The sequence below is a fragment of the Phascolarctos cinereus genome, unplaced genomic scaffold (assembly GCF_003287225.1).
Source record: "Phascolarctos cinereus isolate Bilbo 61053 unplaced genomic scaffold, phaCin_HiC Scaffold_7;HRSCAF=346, whole genome shotgun sequence".
NCBI classification, from domain to species: Eukaryota; Metazoa; Chordata; class Mammalia; order Diprotodontia; family Phascolarctidae; genus Phascolarctos; species Phascolarctos cinereus.
The window spans coordinates 143679290-143687453 of record NW_027556180.1 but is presented as its reverse complement, the minus strand read 5'-3'; positions in this window follow the sequence as shown (position 1 = coordinate 143687453).

The window sequence follows — 8164 nt, the reverse complement described above, 5'->3', positions numbered from 1 at the left end:
GCAAACAAATTCTTACATGAGAAGTTATGAGATCCAAGAAATAGAAAGCAAAACTATACTAGTGGAGGGCCTCAACTGTCCCTTCTCAGAATTTGATAAATCCAATGAAAAATGAAAAAGAAATAAACTAATGAGGTAAATCGAATATTAGAAAAGTCAGATATGATAGAACTGACAGACTGAATGCAGGTCAAGGCATTTTTTTTCCACTTACTTTATTCTTTCACATGGTTTTATTTCTCTTTTGATCTTTTTCTTTTCTCACAACTGTGACTAATTTGGAAATATTTTTTACATGATAACACATGTATAAACTATATCAAACTGCCTACCATTTTCAGAAGAAGAAAGAGGAGGGAGGGAGAAAAATCTGGAACTCAAAATCTTGTAAAAATGAATGTTAAAATTTTTCTTGACATGACTAGGGAAAAACAGATACCATTTAAAAATAAAAAATAAATAAATTTGAAAAACTATTAGCTTGTTGGTTTTAGAAAAAAAATTGATAGACTTACATGAAATGATGGAGTAAAATGAACAGAACCAAGATAGCATTGTACATAGTAACAGCAATATTGTTTTAAGAACAACTTTGAGCAAATAAGTCATTTTGACAATTATAAATTACCCAAATTAAGTCCAAAGGACCTGTGGAGGAAGACACTCTCTGTATCCAGAGAAAGAACTGATAAATAGATGTATAGAATGATTTTAGATATACATACACACACATACATATATATATATATATATGTATATATATATGTATATATATGTATATATATGTATATATATACACACATATACATACATACATACATACATACATACATACATAATATACATACACACATTTGTGTGTAATGGTAGCCATCTCTAGGATGGTGTGGGAAGGTGAAGGGAAGGAAAAAATGAAAAGTTATTAGATAATTTTATTATGTATTTTAAAAAATAGCAAGTCTTATATAATTTGCATTTTCCTGTGTAACTTTCTTTTTTTATTTTACTGTGTTACAGAAATGCTTGTTTTATTTCCTAAGGTAAAAATAAATATTTTTTAAAATTATTCTTTGCTGTCTATGGGCTGAGCAGTCTGGCAACTACCTCTCCTGCCAGTGATTCAGTTACCCAAGGCCTGCTCCTGGTTTACTAGGGCCCGGTTTGTGTTGGTGCAGCCTTTACTTAACTGAGCTCATGTCCCACACTGGTGCAATAGACCTTTCCTGCTGCCCTTCCAAGTTGTCTTGTGCTACACATTTGTTTCACTCCATCTTTTTGTGGGTTCTGCTGCTCTAGAATTTGTTTAAAGTCATTTTTAAAAGTATTTGGAGGAGTCTGGGAGAGAGCTTAGGTGAGTCCCTACCTTTACTCTGTCATCTTGGCTGTACCTCAGTTTCCTTATTCATAAAATGAGCACGATACCTACCTCCCAGGTATGTTAGAAGAATCAAGCGAGATGATATTTGTAAAGAGCTTTGTCAAACTTAAAGCACTATAAAAATGCTAGCATATTATTATTATTATTATTATTATTATTATTATTATTATCATGAAGGCATTGTTCTAGGCACTAGAAGCACAACAATATAATAATTAGTCTCTGTTTTCAGGGAGCTTACTTTCTACTAGACGGATACTACATTTAAGTAAATAAGTGTATAAATATAATTTGAGAAAGAGGTAGTGGCAAGCACTAATAACTAAGGGAACAAGAAAAAGCTTATTTTAGGGGATAACCCATGAACTGGAACTTGAAGAAAGGTACAGATTCTAAGAGGAGGAAATGAGGAGGGAGTTTCCTGGCATGTAGGATAGTTTGTGCTTAGGCATGGAGGCAGTAGATACAGTGCCAAGTTTGGGGATCAGAAAGTAGGCCAGTTTGGCTGGAACAATGAGTGCATGAAAGGAAGTAATGAGCAATAAGCCTGATTAGGTAGGCTGGAGCCAGATTGTGAAGGGCTTTAAGTGCCAGATTGAGGAGTTTGGTTTTTTATCCTTCTGTAAATTTATGTTTAATGAATTCATCTGGACCCTCATTGCTACTCAGCAACACTCCTTTATTTTTGTTAATTTCCCATGCAGAGACTTTGCTTCTCTCATCAAACTACCATACTGCCATCCCTGTACCTGTGTTAGATATTACCCTCCTACTTCACTGAGAAAACTGATATCATCTGATAGGAGCTTCTTCAGCTTCCTTTCTCTATACCTCGAAACTTCTTGGATTCATCACAAATTCTCTCCTCTTTTCCTTGTGTCAAAGAAAAAAGAATCCTAGTAAGTCAAGGCTTGTACCTCCACCAGTACAGTTATTCCCATAACCTTCTTCTTCCCTAAACTTTACTCATGCTTCTAGATATTCAACCACCTGTGGCTCCCAGTCATCAGCTAAAATTGTTACCTTAAACAAAATTAGTGACCTCCTATTCACATACCCAATATCTGTGTTGTTGTTGTTGTTGTTGTTACTCTCCTCTCTTAACTTTTCTGCTCCTTCTATCTAGATAATCTCTCATTCTTTGATTTCAGAGATATTATATTCTACTCTTTTCTCTCAATATTTATTTTTGTCTTCCCACCCTGAATACTCATCTCAGCTCCTTAAATGTGACTTGCCCATTGTTTTATGTGCTCTTTCTAATCTATAATATTTTCTTGTCCATCTCATTCATCCCCATTATTACAAGTGATACTACTGCTCAGGTGATGACCCAACTATATTTCTAGTACGAACTATCTTTAAAACTTCTGCCATGAATCATTATATTCCTTAAGGCTATCTCCATCTAAGGGTACCACTGGTATGGAAATCACAGTATAATGAAAACTGATAAAACGTTTCCTTCCAAACCTGCCCAATTATGAATTCATTGTTTCTATCAGTGACATCACCATTCAGCCAATTTCCATTGTTTGATTACATGATATTTTTTTTGACTCTTCCTACATAGCAAAGAATCTCAGAGTTCAAAGGAAACTCTGAAAGCATCTAGTCCAATTCCATACTGGAACAGGAATAACCTCTCCAATGTTTCCCAAGATGGCATTATGCCATTATTGCTTGAAGGTGTCATATAATGAGATGTCTCACTATTTCCTAATCCAACCAAATATACATTTAGATATCTCTAAGTATTAATAAAGAATCACACAGGATGACAAGTAAATGGATGAAAATAAATGGATTATTTATGCCAATGGATGGAGCTTTTACACTGATATTTTCATTGTTTCAGCAAATAATTAAAGTTTGTTGTTCTGCTTTTGTTTTTTTCCCTATTCTATCAAAAATAGCATACTTTTTGACTTAATTTTCCCACCTTGTATGTGATATAAAAGGAATCCAAGGAGTCATTAGCTGAATGTTAGCCATCATATTTTTTTAAAATAATAATTAATTTATTTTAGTTTTCAACAATCACTTCTGTAAGATTTTGAGTTCCAAGTTTTCTCCTCTTCTCTCTCCTCCCTCCACCCAAAGACAGCATGCAATCTGATATATATTTTAAATATACATTCATATAAAATATATTTTCACATTAGTCATGTTGCAAAGAAGAATAGAACCAATGGGAGAAACAAGAGAAAGAAGAAACAACTACAAAAAAGAGAACAAATATTATGCTTCAATCCGCATTCAGACTCAATAGTTCTTTTTCTGGATTTGGATAGCACTTTCCATCATGAGTCTTTTGGAGTTGTCTTAGAGCCTTGCATTGTGTTATCCATCATATTGAGTCCAAGATGTGATGATTCCAGAGTTGGATAGGACATTGATTTGTTTAAATGTGTCATATATTTCTGATAGACTGTATGCTCCATAATAGCAAGGACTGTGCCTTATCTAAATTTTCTATCCTCTTCACTACTTACATACAGGAATACATACTTCATAAAAAATATTTGTTAAATAATGAATATAAATGGTTGTTCAAGAAGAAAATGGCCTAAGTACAGTAAGAAAATCAAGACAAACCAAAACTATTTCTCAGCATCTCACTGGATATTTCCCCCAGTGAATAGATTGAACCTTATTTACATTTTAGAGGCAGTTTCATGAGAGTATAGCCACTTTCCTCTCGCATAAAATAACCAGAGAGTATCCAACCTTCTGATCAGCATCTCAAATCAGCATCAAATCCAAATAGAGAGGATGGCAAATAAACACATTGTTGTCATTCCTTCCACTGATCTAATGCCCTTCCATCTTGGTAAGTTATGACAAAATCTGCTGCCTTCAAAATCTCAGGGTCATTTCCATGTTAAGAAACAAGATTGAGGTAGCAATTTCTTGGAGGACCTTTACGCATATATATGTGCTTAAGCAGTGGTTGGACATATTTAGAGGAAGGTAAAGTCTCTTTGCGAACCTACACTGACTTTAATTGTTGCTACCACTTGGAGTACATTCAGCTCCACCAAAGCAGAATTTGTACGAAGTATAAAAGGTATGGACTAACACAACAGAATGAACATAAACACTGTTATTTAAAATCAAAGAATTATGTAGCACTACAGGAGAATGGAAAAGAAGTATGTAAAGCAAATGAAAAATATGTATTGCTTAGAAAAATATAAGAAAATAAATTCAGTGCTTATAACCAAAATTAGCTATGAGAACGTTTAATTTATCTGACATAGTGAACAATTAAATACTCAGGAAAATGCTTGATTACTAAAAATTAAAGGAGAGGTATAGTTTGACATTACCTTACTGACTTTAAAAGTTGAATGAATATAATATCTTCAACTACTAAAGTCCAATTCTGACATCTTTTTGAGATGTGGATTTCACTGGGCATTTAAAAGAAAGTTCTTTATTTAAAAGAAAATTCTTTGGGAAATTTTTGTTTTTGCCATCACCTTATGTTCCAAATATATTTCTCTCCCTTCCACCAACGAGTCACATCTTATGACAAAAGACAGAAAAAAGAGAGAGAGAAATAATTAGTTCAATAAAACTGTTTTAAGACCTCACAAAAAAGGAACAAAGGATAGCATCCATTCCCTACCCTGTTCAATTCTTCCTCCACACAATTAACACACACACACACACACACACACACACACACACACACACACACACACACACATACACAGACACACATTACTAGGGCCATGTCTGACAATGTCATTTACCTGTTCAAAAATCTTTAGTATCTTACAAAAAAGAAAGCTCACCAAATTTTTTCTGACTCATTTCATATAATTAGCCTTCAGATATTCTCCACAGCCAAGCCAGTATGTTAGTTATCCCTAGAACTCAATATCCCATCTCCTTTCTCTATGCTTTTCTACAATTTTAAAATATGTCCACAGCTCTTACTTATCTTTGAGCGTCTTGTAGAGGCATTAAGGTGGCCCAGTAAATAAAGTGCTAGAACTGGAATTAGGAAGATCTAAGTTCAAATCCTGCCTCAGACACTAGCTCTATAACCCTGGGAAAATTACTTAAAATTTCCCAGCCTCAGTTTCCTCATTTGTAAAATGGTGGTGATAATCATAGTCATAATAACAATAATAGTAATAATAACAACATCTACTTTCCAGGGTTATTATGAGAACAAAATGAGATGATGCGTATACACCATTTCGAAGGCGCCTACCACATACAGTAGGTATCAATAGTATCAATGATATTGTTATTAATACTATTAATACCTATTATTATATTGTGTTGAAAGCCAGCTCAGGGACCACCATTTTTTCAAAGGTTTCCCTGATCCTTACAGTTTTAGTTCTGTTTCCCTCCTCAAATTACTTTGCATTTACTTATCCCTGTACTTCTTCTATCCCCCATAGAAGATAAGTTCCTTAATATCATGAAGTTTCATTTTTTTCCTTTTTATCCCACCCAAAGCTTAGCACATAGTAAATATTTAATATTTTCTGTTTTGAATTAGATAAATTCACACATATACATATACATAATATACACATATGTACATACACATACACACATACTGGGGCATCTACATGGCACAGTGGATAGAGTATTGGGCATGGAGTCAGGAAGACCTGGGGTCAAATTTGGCCTCAGACATTTAGCTGTGTGACCCTTGGCAAATCACTCAGCCGTATTTGCCTCAGTTTCCTCATCTGTAAAATGAGCTGGAGAAAGAATAGCAAACCACTCCAGTGTCTTTGCCAAGAAAACCCCAAATAGAGTCACAAAGACTTGGCCACAACTGCAACTACTAAACAGCAACAACTGCTGTCAGACTAGTAACAGAAGTACTAGCATCCCATTTTAGAAATGAGGAAACTGAGATCTAGAGAATTTATGTGGCATAACTTGAATCCATATCTTCAAATTCCAAGTTTATCATTTTATATGTGCAATTGGTATAATCTACTAAATACAGGACCAACTGCTTCCTTAGTTTCTGTTCAGAAATCCATGTAAAGAAAATGAATGCTATATTTTTAAATAGTCACATGTCAATGTCAGAATGAATTATTCTCATTTTAAAGATGATGGAGATTGGTCATTTTCTTTAATAGGAAGAGAAAGGAAAGATATCTAGCTAATTGAGGTATTGTGTAGGATTTTAGGTGAAGCATCCCTTTATGCCCATCACTGCAATCAGGAGACAAGATGGCTGGTTGAGAGTGACCTGGAATTACAGAATATAAAGTGACTAGGTGAGCAAATCACAATGGCAGCAGAGTAGCAAGATGTGTATTCTTTTTTGAGTAACAAGGTAGCTGAATAAATCTAGCATATAAGTAAACACTTATGGAAGCCATAGGGAATTGTGGCTAAGAGAAAATCTTGGAATTTTAAGGACCTTCTAGTCAAGTATCTTTGGAATTATGTGGGGTGCTTGTGAGCAGAAAATCTGACCCGTCTACTTATAGTAATATAAAAGTTAACAATGAGGGAGGATTTGGGGGAAAGATTCTAGGCATACCAAATTCATTTGGCTATATCACAACTAAAGAAATAAAGATGGAAATAACTTCAAAACCACAACGTATTTAAAGCAAAATCAGTCAGGACACATTTATTACAAATATATCCTAAAAATAATCCTTACACAACTTGTCTTTATCACAACAAAAATAATGAATGATGGTTGGTATATCCAGTTATTTGTGGACCAAGCCAGAATCCACATGAATGAGCAGATTTTTTTTTAATTCAACCATTCTGACATAATTATACTCCTTTGAGAACTTAAAGATCAAAGAATATGAGCTCAAGAAAGAACAATGTGAGTCTGATTTTCCCCCTTCCAACTGTATTTCTAGGACCAGTAATTTTTAATGGGAACACATTTATTTAGCTCAAATGTTAATCCGTCTGAGGCTATAAATGTACTTCACATGCATGCACATTCTTTAGTCCATCTCTTAGCTTAGGACTGAAAAACCAAGTATAGCCACGAGCTTGTTCTGTTATTAGATGTTCAAAACATTAACATATACATCATATTAACAAATTTTCATGTAGCTAGTAACCAAATGCAAGCCCTCAAACTTAGGAAATATATGTAATATTCACCAATGTGTATTCTTCATGAAGTACCCAGTCATTACTAGATTAAACTTCTGATTCTCAATATTTCATAATTTTCCGTCCTACCGATGCAATTTTAAAAGGGACAGGTATGCCTTCACGATTCTTAAAAAAAAGTATGACTTTCATTCTTGACTTTCACAACTTTATTTTTAGGGTCAGGAATTTTGAGAAGGAAACACATTTACTTTTTTCAAGTATTAATCAGTTTCACCTCAACAGTACTGTTCAACCAGTTGATCACTTGGTTCAAACCACTATCTGTTTCATCTTTGCTAACAGCAAGTATAGGTCATTTTTATTGTAAAATGAGACTATATTACTTCCATATTTTTTTAAAGAATATTTCTTTTTCTTGTTTTGAAAGTACTAGCAAGAACAAATTAAATGATTATTATGTGTTATAGCATATACTCATTAAGAACAAGATCGAATTTTCATATTTACTCTAGCCACGGCACAATTGAACCTAAAATGAAAAGCAGATTAGAAGTATATCTTCTTTTCAGCAAACTCAGTGTGAAAACATAGATTTCACAATCAAACAAGTATCTCTTGATCATCTCTTCTAGGCCCAACAATGTTCCAGAAGTTGTAGGAGATGAAAACAAAATCTTAGACATAGTGTTTGGCCTCAAAAGA